General features: G+C 38.1%; 1 pseudogene; it reads right to left on the reverse strand.

Moving 5' to 3' along the window:
• The window catches only part of LOC149991787 (small ribosomal subunit protein uS8 pseudogene), a 44,220-nt pseudogene extending 27,560 nt beyond the window's left edge, over positions 1-16,660 (reverse strand).
• Between the last annotated feature and the right edge of the window lie 391 nt (positions 16,661-17,051).

Here is a 17,051-nt window from a genome sequence, read left to right on the forward strand (position 1 = left end):
CATTAGAATGCTAAAGTGGATGTGAAAAGAGGGAGATGGAGACGGCGGGGGTGGGTTGAGAGAAAAGAGAGAGGGGAAAAGGAAAAGGAAAAAAGTGGAAGTCCAAGAATACTGTATTCCAATTCTGTCCAGCCCCCTCCCCATTGAGAATTTGCTGGTAATAATGTAATAATAATAATGACCATGATGTAGTGGGAGATGTCACCGATGTAAGGATCTCATACATGAGAACATTTGGGGAAAGGAAAGGCTGGGGACCCATGAAAATAAGGGAGAGAGAAATGAATCCCTTCACTGCAAATGAAAGACACCAAATACATATTTGAAAATGAGATATAGAAACTCTCAGAGAGGAAAATAAACAAATTAATCAGTCATCAAATACCTATAATACCTCTATCTCAAACAATATAGGAAAACAACAATTCTTTGTTAATAAGAAAAGGGGTGTGTCATTCTCAGGGACAACTGGTCATTATGTGTCAGTCACTCAGTATAGAGCTGGGGGTCTATATATTTCCCCTAACAAGCCTTCAGAGATTCTTGTTATGTAAATATGAGTGGGTAGCAGCTGGCTTCTGGTTCAGTGATTATATTTTCAGCATTTATTCACTAATAATTTCTAAATTCTGCAGCAAAGGTTGTCCGAAACTTTATCCTATATTAATATTCTATATTTGTTTAATATACAAAGTTCTGGACCTCTTTATGAGCTGTCTTTGTTGTAGCTGTTGTTGTTGTTCTTGATGATGATGATAATGTTATTTTGTTATTGACAACAATGAGGTGGTACAAATACAGGAGACAAAAGGGATAAATCTTTGTACATTGTATGTAGTACTTTCTGGTAGGAATTGATTTTATAAAGGGTTTTGCTTCCATCTAGTGGCTATCGTGTAGAACTGTTGTAGTCTGACAAGTGACATTCATTGAACTAGATTTTGAATGCCCATATACTGTGCATAGAGCTAGTAATTAAAGTACTAATGCTGCCATTTAAAAATGCTGTTAACAATGATATTAACCTGTCATTGATAAGTTCTCAGTATATTGGAGGATTCAGCCACTTACATAGCTGTAAACAAAACCAATCGTAATAATAGTTAATATTTATGTAATGCCCACTACGTGCCACACATTGATCTAAGTGCTTCCCATGTTTTAACTCACGTAATGTTCTCAATAACTCTATGAGGTACTATTTTAGCCTTATTTTACAGATGAAGGAGTTGAGGCTCAGAGAGGTTATATAAACTCCCAGAGTCACACAGAGTAAGTGCTGAAGCTAAGTTTGAACCAAACTGACTGGCTTGAGCTTGCTTGTTCTCTTACCACCATATATTCATGTGACAAGTATAATACAATAGAAGGAATGGGGAGTATAATAACTATAGGAATTGAGCCATGGCATGAGGACGGGAGCAATAATTTAGAATAGGGGAGACATCTAAAATATATTTAGGGATAGAATTAATAGGAATTGGTGGACAATTGGATGGAGAAGGAAGGAGGAAGGTACCTGGTACAGTTTCTGGCTAAGCAAAATGGGAGACGGTCATTAATCAAGACAGTGAGTTTTGAGGTAGACATTAGCAGGAGCAGAATGGATGAAGGTAAGACTATAGTTTAGAGGGTTAGAAGTGATGAGAAGTAAACATATTTCAATGAAAATATGGTCCTGGCTGGTGTGGCTCAGTGGATTGAGTGCTGATCTGCAAACCAAGAGGTCACCAGTTCAATTCCCAGTCAGGGCACATGTCTAGGTTGCAGGCCAGGTCCCCAGTTGGGGGCACATGAGAGGCAACCACACATGGATGTTTCTCTCCCTCTGTTTCTCCCTCCCTTCCCCTCTCTCTAAAAAATAAATATTTTTAAAAGAAAATGTGAATATTAGAAAAATATCTATGCATGATTAGAAAAACTATTCCTTCATATTGTGAAGCATTGACTCAAAGATATATGAGAATATATTCATCCAATATAACTTTGTAAAACTTTTGGTATTTCTGAAATGGAATCTGTCTATGGTGAACTATACCTACATGTAATGTGCAAATGTTTTTCTATAGAGTATACAAAAAGTGCTTGATGTGGGGCCCCATCAAACATCATGGAGGAATCTTAGAGTCCAAGTATTCTAAACCCCTCATTTCACAAATAAAGAAAGTTCTATTAGAGGAAATTAATATTTCTGAGCACGTACACTGACGTGGTCAGTGTGTGAGATAAGTGTAATACAGAGCTGTCGTTGTTAAGAAGTTTACACTTCAGCTACAGAGATAACAATACAATGTATAAAATAGTTACTCTTCTGGTCTGCTCAGAATCTATTCCCCTTCTTTTGGTCACAGAACCCTGAATTTCTTTGGGGAAACCAGTCCTCCTCCACTCTTAGTGATTTCTGTGGAGCTGACCCCACCCCTGGCCCCAGCTGATACAGCCTAGCCACTAAGAGTAGTTGCCTGTTTCCATGACGATGATAATTTGAGCCCGGGGTGGATTCATTGTATAGCCCAGCCAATAAAAGCAAATGAGCATCAGACCAAGAGGCTCTCTGAAATACTTTTAAGAAAAAGTGCCCTTTTTCCACAGCCATAGCCAAGCTGGTAGAGGTCAGTCTAGAGCTGCTAGGGGCCACCATGTGAAGAAGGTGTCCTGAGAATGATGCTACCAGTGGAAGGTAACCAAGAGAGGACAAGGCTTGGAAAACTGATGTGTGAGCCTCTGCATCAAACTTCCCTAAAGCTTGCTAGATTCAGTACCCTTTCTGCCAAGGTTTCTCTGTTCCTGAGCTCTTTATTTAACTCACCCACATGGTTAACAGAACTTCCTCACTGAGAAGTTATACTCCTTATTTCTCTCATGTCTGCCTGTGGCATTTTTAATCGAAAGATCAGTTAGCTGAGTACAATATTTGAGTTCCAGTTACTTTTGCACAGAACTTTGTGGACTTGTTCTACGGCTGTTTGACATTAAATGTGGCAAGGACTGCCAGATAAAACACAGGATGCCCAGTTCAATTTGAATTTCAGATGAACCAATGAATTCTTTAATAAGTCTGTTCCAAATGTTGCATCTAAATTTTAAAATTTAACTGGGCATCCTGTATTTTAATTTGCTGCATTGGGCAACCCTTATGAAGCTGTGAAAAAGTTGAAAAAAAGTCTTGAGTATCTACCCCCTCCTCACCTTGTAGATGACTTGCTTTTAAAAAATCACCTCTATACATCAATTTTTATTTTATTTTTATTTTTAAGAGAGAGGGGGAGGGCGAGAGAAAGAAAGGGAGAGGAACATCAATTGGCTGCCTTCTGCATGAACCCCTACTGGGAACAGAATCTGCAACCCAGGCATGTGTCCTGATTAGGGATCAAACCAATGACCTCTGGTTTGTGGGACAATGACCAACCAACTCAGCCACACTGGCCAGGCTGAATTTTATTTTTAATTTGAACTTCGATATTGGATGTCAGTTTTTCTGTATCTTTTTTCCCCTGATAAAAAGGGTACCTTTTTAATATTAATATTTCCTTTTACCTTCATTTCAAGGAAATTTTCCTGTATTCTAACTCTATCCTTCTGCATTTCAGGAACATAATTGTCTAGTGTGTTGGATTGCCTTGTCTGTCTTCCATATCTATCATTTGCTCTCCTATTCATCTTTTCACTTCTGCATATACTAAAACTATCTGAAATACTTTTCATGCCTATTTTCAACCCTAAATATTATTCTCCTTGCTGTATTGAATCAATTTTTAAAGTGTAATTGTAAGCAAATTTTTTAACATCTGCAATTTCTCTTTTCTTCTCATTCTGTTGTATTATTATCTAATCTACTACTTCTTGTTTTATTGAATGGCTATTATTATAGTCTTCTATAATTTGTAGTACACATAAGGAATATCTTCCTTTTTCTTCCAGATTTAGGGGGTCTTCTGCCTTTTATTCATTCATCCATTCATTCATTATTGTTTTCCTGTCTTTCTAACTACTTTCTATTATTGATTTCTCTATTATCTACCCTTTTATTTATCTGTTGTTGTGTGGTTTCCCTGCCATTTTATTTTATCTTGCTAATGCTGAATGTTAGCAGCTTTGTGCCAATCTGTCTGCGCAGAAATTGTTTGGGTAAATTTAAATTGACATCCTTCCCAGTTTGTCCAGAGTGAGTCTGCCCTCCTTCCTGTTGGAGTGCTGGGTGTTACGTTCTTTTGTACAGGCGAAAACCATGAGAATAAGGCAAGGGAAATAATTCACCTGGAACTGAATTAACCCCTTGCTAAAAAATCTGAAATCTGCTTTTTTTCTCTCTCTGAGGCTTTATTAAATTTCCAGTACTGGGATCCATTTTCTATCACATCTGGAAGGAATTTAGAGATAACCCAATCTTCTATGTTTTGGAGAATTAATTTGAGAACAGTCCTAGCTGGTGTAGCTCAGTGGATTGAGTACCGCCATCCTGTGAACCTAAAAGGTCGCTGGTTCGATTCCTAGTCAGGGCACATGCCTGGGTAGCGGGCCAGGTCCCCATCTGGGAGAATGCGAGAAGCAACCAGTTGATGTTTTTCTCCTTCTCTTTCCCTCTCTCTAAAAGTAAGTAAAATCTTAAAGGACAAAACATAAAGCTTTATTTAAAACAGAAAAGGTGTTATAAACTGTTTAACACCATTCTGAGCCTGGCATAACTACAAGTTCCATGGAGTCTGTTTCTTTTTTCATGCAGATTTCAACCTGAAAGCTTTTGAGATGTACTTCTGTGGGGTGAGAAGGAAGGCAAGGAGAAAAGTAACTTCAAGAGCCCTCCATTTTAAGTAGGTATGCACAGGGCATTCTCAGTGGAGAGAGGCTAGCCAAGTTTTAGTGTTGAATGTCAAAAGAGCCACAATGTCAGCATAGCAGACACTGTCTCCTTTATTTTTAAACAAATTAATTTTATGTGATTAAAGAACTCCATATGTAGCTTTAGGTGTAAGCCATAATCTTCACAGTCAGCCCGTATCTCTCTCTACTTCCCTACGCAAATTGTTTCAGTCAAAGTGGCCAATTCTCTGTGACCTAAATAAGCTTTAACCTTAGTCTCATGTCACACCACTTCACTGAAACACCTTCTTTTACCCATTCTTACACAGCCTTTAAGATTCAACTAAAATTCCAGGTCCTTCATGATTCTTCTTCTGTGCCAATCTAAACTGATTGCTCCCACGCTGCCAGAATGTATTATATTCTGAGTAAATTCTTCCATTATCTTCCATTTATCTTCCATTTTACTACTTCACCCTTTAGCTCTGTCTGATCTGAGGTGAAATTATCTGCTGAGTTTATATCTTAATGATTACACTTTTTTCATTTCAAAGCAAAGCAATTGGTTCTTTTTAAAACCTGCCTGGTCTTTTGGGTAGTACCATGATATTCTTTCATAATTTTCTTCCTCTTTAAAATGTTTAGTCATGCTTCATAATACATACATATTGGATAATCTTATCATCTGAAGGATTTAAAGGTCTATTCTAACCGTTGGTCATATTGGCTAATGTAACTTAATGCTTTTTGGTGGGAGACAGGGATGGTGAGTTCATATTTAGTGGGGCTTTATCTCCAGGAATTCTTTGTGGTCTGCTTTGAGGGTGTGACTCTTAAGACAAGACTGGCATTTACTTCTACCAGGGAAATCACTGGATGGGGAGCACTGGACTGTAAAGGGAGTATATATTTGAACCAGAAATTCAACTGAGAGCAGAACTAAAGTCCCAACTTTCCAGGGACCTGGAGAACAGAGTGGTTATCTTCCTGGCAGTAGGTAGATTTAATTGTGTTCCACCTTTTCACTGTGGCATAGCCCTTTGAGACTTGTAGCATCATATAGTCATTCCTACGTGCTTTGCTCTGGGCTGAAATGAAGTGCTTGTTCCCATTTGGGAGTTAAAACCTAACTTCCTTGGTTACAGAAGCCCTGAGCAGCAAGAGATTCAACTACCCCCTTACAACACACTTTTTTCAGTTTTCCTATTTGAAACTAAGGGAATTCCCTTAGTTTCCTGTTATCTCTGTTTATATAAAAAGGATATTTATTATGTTTAATCCATTATTTCTTGGTGTTTTGTATTGAAATGATTAACATTACCTAATATACCACTTTATAAGAAATGAAGTTTATAATTGATTCAATAATTAATCATAGCCTTGTGACAGACTTCCTATTGTTTTTTGACCTATTTCTTTACATAAAAAAGGTATGATATTTAATGATATTAAAACGGTATTGTCTATAGGGACAAAGGAAAAAGCAATCTGAATGTCAATAGGAAAATGATTGAATACATTACAGTATATTATGTATTTTGAACTATTATTTAAATCTGAAGAAATTTTGTACACATTTTCTCCTCAAGTTTCCAAAAAGAAAAAAAAAAGAAGAAAAAAGGAGGAGAAGAAGAAGCCAGGAATTGTATCTCATGATTCTTTTTATCTATGATAGTGTTTTGCCTAGCATGGCTACAGGTTAATTGATATAAAGTAAATGGTTGAAAAAAGTTTGAGTTGAACACAATTAGAGAAACATATTGATTGAAAGTTAAACTGATAATTCCAAGTTTGTTCTTTCAAATATTGATAATGATGCAATATTAATAATTAAAGAAATATTAATAGAATGGTGATAGAATGTTAAACAAGACCATTATGGTGTCTTCCCATCTAGAGATTACAGTATGGGTGGGTTTATGATCCTTAAGTGTTATAAAGCATATTTATGCATTTCCTCTCCATAAGTTTGAGTCTACACACACACACACACATACACACACACACACACTACTTTTTATTTATAATTCATTCTCATCCATTTATTTGTGCTATGCTAGGTTGCAAGTGTTTTAACAAATTGTTACATTTGCCTTTAGCTCTAAATGAATTGCCTGAAAGTAAATTTGTGTAAAAGTTAACATTTACAATATCCAGTTCATTTTTATCATTTCTGTGCAACCTAGAATAATTATACAAATTTTAAACACACTTATGAAAGTAATTTTGTCTACCTTCTCATTTGCCCTTTCATCTTTTCAATTTTCAGCCATCAATGTTCATTTAATTTGCTTAATTTGTTTTTACTATATTTGCATAAATATTTATTTTATATGTAAACTTTTGTTAGCTGTATTTGACATTATGTGGTCAGAATTCAAACAATATTTGCTGTCAGGATTGAAGCTGTAATACAAAGCATGTGCAACCACAGTATGAATGCAAGGACAAGCTTAGGGTTGCTTACACTGCTGGCCTGAAGGCAGATTGATCTGGCATTTGCCTTGCTGCTGAACAGGAGACAGAAATCTCTTCCTGGATTTTAAGAAAGGTAGAAAACTATCTAAACATTTATTCTCATATGATTTCCATGAGCTTTGGGCTATCAGTAATCAATGTAGCTAGTGTTTGTTCAAGTTCAGTGAAACATAGACCTCAATATTTTCTCTGATGGAAGGCCACTTTTGCAGCTGACAGCTGATACCTCCACACACAGTTAAGCCCTCAAAGAATTAGCAATTTTAAAATTAGAGTAAAAATCACTCTAGTTTTGAAAAAACGAACAAAAATGCTTAAAGGTACATAAGTTTACAAAAATCACCCTATAGTCATTTAAAATGTTCAATAAATGAAAATTAATCATTGGGAATATTTTAATAAAATTTTCTAGGACTGTCTAATAATAACAGCTAATGTTTATGAGCTGCAACAGTATTACCCATCTCACATAGTCCTTTTATGATGTGCCTTTGACACGCCGCCCATTGAAAGGTGGGAAATCTATGTTCCCTTCCTTTAAATCTAGGTAGGCTTACAACGGAATTGATGCTGTATGACCTCTGAGGCTCAGTAATAAAAGGTGATACAACTTCTACCTGGTTCTTTTGAGTTGCTCATGCCATAAGGAAATGCAGACTAGCTTACTTAGAGAGGCCATGTGTAGCTGGTGTAGCTGATAGCTTGGATGAGGTCCCACCAATAGCCAGCAGTAACCATCAGACACATAACTGAAGGTGCCCTCAAAGGATTTCAGACCACAGCTGTGGGGTCAACCCTAGCCTTTGAGTGTACTAGCTGAGGCCCCAGATGTTGTGGTGCCATCTGTGCTCTGCTCCATCTAATTCCTGACCCACAAAATCTGTAAGCATAGTAAAACAGTTGTTTTACAGCATTGTGTTTGGAGTAGTTTACTACACACTAGTAATTACCTAGAACATAGCATCAGTCAAGTATGGCCCAAAAGGCTGGTGAAGAAGAGAAATCTTCTCACAACAGACTTTCAAGCAGCACATCTCTGTATACTTTGCCTGTTAAGGGAGGTGGCGTGAGGTTAGCATCTATACATATTCCTCGGCAATGGCTAAAGATCTGAATAGGTAAACATAGCCTAAAGAAAACAAAATTGGGAGATTTATGACAAAGTTTGGGGAAAAAATATGAATGAATTTCTCTGAGTGGTCTAAGAGACTGAGAGTATTTCTATCCAGTGTGAATGGCCACGAGGACCTCCCCCCATGCCTCCACACTGAGCATTACTTAGTCATTTTTATCAGCTAGACTTCATTCCCTGCCCAGAGCTTGCTTAGAGGGCCCATTGTGGTGAGGATGGAAACTATGCATAGGGACAAGAACAAGAGTGATCTGTCTTCACCGAGGCTAAGTGCCCTATTTTTCAAAAAACTTTTTTTTGCAACCCACAAGTCTCACTTCTTTTTTAAGGAATTGATTGTTCTCTGAAGGGAAGAAGAAACTCTCCTAATTACATTTAGTTTGAACCATATGAAATGTGTAAAAATGGTTGAATATTGGCAATTTCATATGGTTCAACCTAATATTTAAGAGTTTTTTTGAGCATGGACAAGTAGAATATCCAATAAAAATTCAAGAGAATTTATGACCTTTGTGCACCATGCCCAAGATCAATTCAAGAGCTAAATCAGTACAGAAGTTAGTTTATGTCAGTATCCTGGGGGATATAATCTTGGTTATGTAAAAATGATGGCTGTAATGTCAGTCAAACAATGCCTGGTTAAAGCTTAGTAATGTAGGAGGATTGAGAAAAATGAAGGGAGGAGGAGGATAAAGTGACTGGTAGGCTTAAAAGGGAATCAACTTCTGCCATCATAAAAGACACACCTAACTGCTTTACTAAATTTAAAGACAATGAAGCACGGAAGCACTTACCTGTCTGAGTCATGGGTAAGATGGAAGAAAGCAATTGAAAACAGTTTTTTTAATTTCTTTCCTGAAATTTGTCTCAAAGATAATGGCAAGTTTATTAGAAGATAACATTTTATTCCAGGTCATCTGGAAGTAAAGGGAAACATGAAAGCTCTCAAGCACAATGTGCTTTGCTGCATCTTGACACACACACAAAAAAAAAACCTTTGGAAGGTGCCAAGCAGTATCTTATATCAATATGCCAAGCATCAAGCAAAATGCACTTGGGGGAAATATACTCCATGGAGGACTTGCAGTCATGCCAAATTGTCTTAATGTCTCCTCACTCATCCACCACATTCAAATTCAAAATTCAAATAGTATTTGTTGGCAGATGTTGTAGACTAGACCCTTGGGGAGCATCAGTGAACACAACATACAAAGAGGGAGCCCTTTGTGGAACTAGGCTTTGTGGAACTAGGGAGAAGATAGATAACAGAATAATGAATACAGTACATAAGTAAATTTATAAAGTTTGTTACAGTCATAAGAGCTGTGCAAAACAGACCAACAAAAAACAAAGAACACGAGAGCAAGATAAACAGTTTCAGGTGTGCTGAACCCAGAGTTGGGATCAGCTGAGGGCAGATTGTGATATTAAATCAGGTGGTCAGGGTGAAGGTCACTGAAAAGGTGTGATTTAAGCAAAGATGTTGAAGAAAGTGTGTTAGCCAAGTGGATATGTGGGGCAAGAGCATTCCAGGAAAAAGGAATCACTAGGGCACAGGCCCAGGGCAAAAGAACATTTCTGCTGTGTTGTTCTGAACAGCAGGGCAGCTGGTAAAGCTGGAGTGGGAAAAACAAGTTGAATAAGACCAGGGATCAGAGAGGTAATGGGAAGGCAGGTCAAGGAAAACCTTACTACTCAGAGAGGGGTCCGAGGACCAGCAGGATCAGTTTCACCTGAGGGTTAGTTAGAAATGCAGAATCTAAGGCCCCACTGCAGACCTACTGGGTCATACATAGTCTGCATTTTAATGAAATGCCCAGGTAATTCGTATGCATGTGAAAGTTTGAGAAGCACTGATATTAAGTCTTAAAGGCCCGTGTTAGCACCTGGATTTTGACTGCAAGGGAGATGGGAGTCATGGCAGGATTTTGAGCAGAGAAACCCATGTTGTCTGCCTTATATTTAAAAGGATCATTGGCCCCTGTGTGTGGGGAAAAGTTTGTAGGCTAGAAGCAGGAGGAGCAGTCAGGAGGTTATTACCATAAGTTAGGGGTAAGATGATGAGGCTGGGACCAGAGCGCAGGAGGCAGAGATGGTAACCCTTGAGCAAATCACCTGATCCTGCTACTTCTCCAGTCCATCTCCTCCTCTCCAGTTCCCCTTCTTTAGCTTTGATTCAGGCACATGGGTCAATTATACATCAGGGAATTACAAAATGCTTCAGAAGGAAGTGACCTTTCAAATCAACTAACTGAAAAGAAGCCCTTGGGTGCTGGGGAACAAATGAGGGCAAGCTAACACATTCCCCATTGTAGCCAGAAAAGTCTTCAAGAAAGAGGAGATGCTTGAGCTGAGTTTAGGAGGATTAGGACTTAAGCTGGGGGCGGGGGGATGTAAAGGACACTCTAGGAAGAAACAGCAACATATGTGAAGACACAGATGCCGTGTGACACATTTTGCCTGAACAAAGTACGGGGGTAGGGGCACTGGCAGGAAATGAGATGAGACGACTAACCAGATCCTGGAAGCTCTGAAGTCATAATGCCAGCTTTCAAGATAGAATTAAGATAGACACATTTTAGAGAGGGAATTTAGGAAACAATGAGGAGGATAGATTAGAAGGGGGTGAGCCTGTTAACAGGGAAAGAAGACCCAAGTCAATAAAAGATGAGAGGAACTTATTCGAAGGCCCAGAACCCAGGATTGCCAGTCAGAAATGCCTGAGTCCAGATTTGCCTGGAACCTACGAGCAAGTTACCAAATTTCTTGAACCTCAATATTTCCTCCATGAGATCTGATATTCCTCATTTTCTTAATATTTCATGCTGCTATTGAGAGAATCAAATAAGATGCCATGTATAAAGAGCTTAGCATACAGTAAGTATTCAACAAATAACTTTATAAAATCATTCCAAAAGATCTTAATTTGCAGCCAAGGTTGCAAACCACTGATCTAGTCCAACTACTTCATTTCTGTATAAAAAGACAGACACACAAAAGAGAATTGATTTGTTCAAGGACACATTTCTAGTTAATAAGATAATGGGACTCGATTAGAGCATGTTTTGACATTGTTGTGTAATGGGGAAGGGCTTGTACTCTGGAGATAGATGCTGGTATTGCCATTTACCAGCTGTGAGACTGAACAGGTTTCTCAGCATCTCTCCACTGTATCTTCAAGATGGGGCTGACAGCAGCACCTACATCATAGGGTTGTTGGAAGGGTAAATTGGTTAAGGCACACACAGCACTCAGCAGAATTCCAGGCACCATCATAAGCACTAAATGCTAACTATTGTTATTAGCTATGTTCTGACTCTCAGTCCAGCATTCTTTCCATTTCTCCACCAGGTTGTATGATCCTCTGGTAAATTTTAATTATGTTTGCCTCATTTCTCATGAACACACTCATGAGAATAGATCTTTACATATTGAACTGGAAAAAAATGAAAAAGCTGACTAGTTTTAATTCTCCCTGCTGGCTGATGGAACCAGGAGTTTTAATCAAATGAACCAATATAACTGTGTACCAAACGTCCCTGCTCATACATAGGCCCTGGCCAGGCGCTGTTTGTGCTGTCACTGGGTTTTTGATGTCACCGTTTCCTGCATGTAATCAGTAATTGACACCAATGCTCTAACAAAATGGCCATTTTTAGAGTGCCATTAGCTATCTCCCTGAGTATGGCTGTACATGTAACATAAGTAGGATCTTTAGTACATCAATTTCTTATTGCAGTCATGTACATCTTTCTGAAGTAAAGCGCTTTGGGGAGAGCTGAGTGGGTGAGTATTTTGGCTTGTTTTTCTGTTAAAGGATGACATCGATGTTCTTTTACTATTACCTGAAATTTGTGTGCTATTGCAAGAAAGCATCCTTCTCAAGGGAGGAACATGGGTACTGCTGGAGCGAAAATACTCTTTTCGTTATGTGTACAAATGAGGCAAGAGATTTATAAACTTGCTTCTTATGGAAAAGTTGTCCTGGTAACTTGTTTTGTAGCATTTCTAACTATCTTAACCCCTAATTAATCACCATAGGCCATCTTTCACTTGTTTCATATGGAGCGCAGAGCTTTCAAATTTGAGCACTGGGAGAAAAATGTCCTTGGGTATATTTAAAAATTCTAATTGCCACAAGAAGCAAGGTAGCTACGTAATTGCCAAAGCCAACACAAGCTGTTTTTGAAGGTACTTTAATTAGAGTTTGTTTCACATTCCATCTTATTATGAAATTGAAAATACCAGCCATGAAAACTCACTGTGGATAAGCTTTCTTTGTGTTTTGCTACATGCTTTAGTAAAGATTCTTATATTTAAGAATTGTAGATTCAGTAGAATTGTAGGTTGAGAAAACATAAATGTGTATTGTTAATTTGGAAGACCATGAGGGAAATTGACCTAATTAAACTAGGAAAAGATCAATAAAAACATGCCAAAGATTTGGTTATCATGGAGTTGTAAGACGGGGCTAACAGCAGAACCTACATCATAGGGTTGTTGGAAGGGTAAATAGGTTAAGGCACGCACAGCACTCAGCAGAATTCCAGGCACCATCATAAGCACTAAATGCTAACTATTGTTATTAGATATATTCTGACTCTCAGACCAGCATTCTTTCCATTTCTCCACCACGTTGTATGATCCTCTTGTAAATTATGCTTAAGATTTAATTATTTTTAAAAATTTAAATAAAATGTGAAGTCTACAGAAAAGCCACTATAGTTAATTTACCAGTTGGAACTTGTAGGAGGTGTAGGATTTCAAGCTAAACCCATCTCTCTGGACAAGTAAGCTAATTTCTTCTGTAATATCTTTTTCATGGGGGTGGGGAGAGAGGAAATGAAATATAAAACCAGGTACCTTATTACTCTCTTCCAAGACACATTTACTTGAACACAGCAAATTTTAGTTTCAACCATTGTCACCCTTCTGGAAGTAGTGATAACTTAATGAATAATCATTTGGAGGAAATAAGTGCCTTGCAATTGATATCATCTAAAACTCATTCTCATTTTATCATCAAGAAAGTACTCCTCGGTAGTCAAATTTCCCATTTTCTCAGAAATTGTAATTGTGATAAAGTGCGTTATTAGCTCTCATTTTTCACTGCTCCTAGTATCATACTTTTTGTCATTAGACATTTGAGTTCCTTCATGAAGATAGAGTGTAGTCTTTGAGTTAGGCCATGTGACATTCTTACGAATGTGGGCAGAATGGTCAGGGTGCCATCAAAGCCTCAACCTTAGGAGGCCTGCATGCTTTTGCTTGCCCACTTGTGGTTCTGCCATTCCATAAGAAGAACATGCCTGAAGATGAGACATGGGGAGCTGAGCATCCCAAGGAGTGCCCAGACTAGATCAGCCAACCGCAGGTAGTTGCAGACTGGTTAGCAATAATAAATAATTTTTCTTTAAACCACCAATGTCTAGAGTGGTTTGTGATGCAGCAGTAGTTAACTTACACAATACTATAACATATTCTCTAAGGTGTGATCTGTAAATACATGTAATATAGAGCTGGATTGCTTTCAATAATGGGGAAGTTATCCACCTATCATCTCAATGATAAATTATTTCTCTATAATACATCAAAAATAATTTACCAACTACAGTGTTCTGATGGGTGCTGGTACAGAGAATTGAATACATAGAAGTAGTCTCCAAAGGCCCAGGGATTGGTACATGTCCTCTAGTAACTGAAAAATTAGAACCACAACTGCAAAGGTCATTCAAACCGGAGGCTGTAAAACTTTCTCTTTGGGGGGGTTCAGTTTCCTATAGGCATATATTATAATATCTTGAGCTTTGTTTGAACATGAAATTCACTGTGTCAAGCACTCTCTGTTGCCTGATTTAGTAGAGGTTCAGGAAATGCTTCTTCTCCTGCTTTCTATGGAGGTGACTGGTTTAATCTAGGTTTATGACCCATGGAGGGATGGGAAATTCTCATAATCCATAAGCTTTTTAGTATTTACAGCTATGAGAGAGAGATTGGCCTATTGTGTAATCAGATCATGGGCTAAGAGTAAAACTTGGAAGCACTCACCATTAGATTAGACAGAGATATGATCCTAGAAAACAGGGCCACTGGGCAGAGGTAGGAGGGCTAGAGTGCGATGAAGAGAAAATCAAGGAGGAAGGAAGATGAACAGTGAAATGCCAAGCTGGGATATGAAACAACTGAAATCTTTCTCAGAGTTTGTTTGCTCATTTGGATATGTTCTAGCACCAAGTGGGTTATATTACCTTGTGGGCACTTTGAGCTATGGTTTCTTGAGTGTTCTTTGCTCTGCTGTTTTCTTTCTCTGACATCAGGGACCCGGACCATTTGAGGAGATTGTTCCTCTAGGTTGGAAATGGTATCTTTTTCTACCCATAAAGCCTCCACATTTGTCAAAGAACTCATGCATACTTTGGGCAGGTGAAAGTCTCATTCAGAGGACAATTGGAAATTGATTTCTCTAAGAACCAAGGACATTGCTTGTCAGGTCCTTCTCCTAGGTCCTGGAACTTTGATCCTGGTCCCTGGGTTCTGCCTCCACACCAAAGAAAGCCCTTGGCCTTTCTGCCTCCTTCTCAACCCACGCATGGTGTTCTGACCCACCCAGATATCAGCAGAGGATGACTCATCAGTGGGCTGTGTCTGAATCATGGCTTGATCTTGATGTTGAAAGGCAGAGTGAATGAAGCACTTGAAAATTAATTTAATGTGACTTGAATCAATGTTAGCCCTCCTTTGGGTATAAACTCTGGAGGATTCTATTTAATAACTAAATGTAGAAATAAATAAATAAAAACAACAATGTCAAGACATTCGAAGTCACTCTGATGACTTCATTCCTGGTTCAGAATCAGCTGGAATGTCCATCACTTTTTATGTTGTACCTTAATTTTGAATTTCCTGCTGATCGCAAGTAATGAATTGAGGAGATTCCATAATCCTTGTTGCCCAAACAACTTCAAAATTCGTACAATTGACCATTTTTTAAAATTTTTTATCCTCATTTTAGGACATTTTTCGTTGCTTTTAGAGAGAGGAAGGGAGAGAAAGCTCTATCAATCTGAGAGAAAAGCATCAATTGGTTGCCTCCCATTCACACCTGGACTGGGAATCATACATTTCAGGACCAGGGGCCAAACCCACAACCTTTGGATTGTGAGATGATACTCCAACCAACTGAGCTATGCCAGTCAGGGCATGAATGACCATTTTCTTTTGACGAGAAGAGAAGATCTTCTTATGGGATCAGCCTCTAGTAACTGTTGCTAGTTTTTATGTGTTAGTTGTTCTGATTGATCTCTCCTGCTAGTTCATTAGCTACTTACCTACTCCCCAGCTTGTTCCATAATTATTTAAGATGAGAAAATAATAGATTTATCCTTTGAACAAGTAAGTAGCCAACTCTTTAAAGTAATTTGTTCTAGCTCTTTCTTTCCTGGATTATGTCCCTTCATAAGGATCTGAAGTCACATCATCTAAGTTATTTTTATTTAATTCTCCCAACAACCTCCTATTGCCATACATATTTCTCATATGAGGAAGTTGAGTTGGCTTCTCACAGAGATCTGATAACTGGACAACAGTTATACAATTATAAAGTTGTAGTGCTAGGATATGAACCCAAGCAGACTGGCTCCAAAGTCCTTGCTCTTAACCTTTATGCTATTAATTACACAAGATGCCTAAATTCATATTATCCAGTCCTATGTCCCAGTCAACATTTGCAAATAATACTTAATAGATAGAGAGTTTGGAGACAGAAGATTTCTTTTGGTTACATTCCAGATGGGTAAGTGTTTTTTGTTTGTTTGTTTTACTTTTTCTTTCTTTTTCCTTTTTGTCCATTGAGGCACTTTATTTGCACATATGTAGTACATTCCTTGAAAAAGGATCCCAGGATATTTCCTCCTGTGTGGTTCATGATGCCCATAGAGGTTGTCAGTACAGTGAAACCAAACTGACAAGACAAAAGCAGGTTATTCTGCCATTTTTCCAGACCTTTCAGTTACACATCAAATCTGGGGCTGATTACTCCACACTTGTCTAACTTGGCTGTGAGGTTCACAACAATTTTCCCAGCTCTATGGTTATCAATAATTTCCAATTCACCAATGTAACCATCCTTCATGATCACAGAAACTGAATGATGACTTGGGAGCACAGCTTAATAAGAACCTGGCATTTGCCTCTCTTCTCAGCATTGTTCATACTCTTGAGAGCATGAGCCAGGACATTCATGCACACCATTATGGCAGCACAAAAAGATGGCAGAAAGAGGGGGATGTTTTAAAACACCTTTTAATCAACTTGTTTTCCCCAATATTGATCTTTATTGTCAATATTTACTATAACTTACATTGTTGTTGCAGTAAGTACAATTTATATCTTAGTGAATTGAGGATCTTGTGTTCATACTACATTTATTTTGGTGAATTGAGGTTGCTATATTAATACTACAATTTAAAAAGCAGCATTTTTCTGTTTTATAAACAAGCTTCAACATTTCCTTTCTAATCTGTCTGCCTTGTGGTTATATCTAGTAACCATCAATTAACAGAAATGTCAATAAAACAAGCGTAGCAAAGTGGGTGTGGGGGAAACAGAGTGAAGAACGTTATGCCAGGAAATACTTTAATGT

Source organism: Furipterus horrens, unplaced genomic scaffold, assembly GCF_987537825.1.
Source record: "Furipterus horrens unplaced genomic scaffold, mFurHor1.1.pri manual_scaffold_17, whole genome shotgun sequence".
Lineage (NCBI taxonomy): Eukaryota > Metazoa > Chordata > Mammalia > Chiroptera > Furipteridae > Furipterus > Furipterus horrens.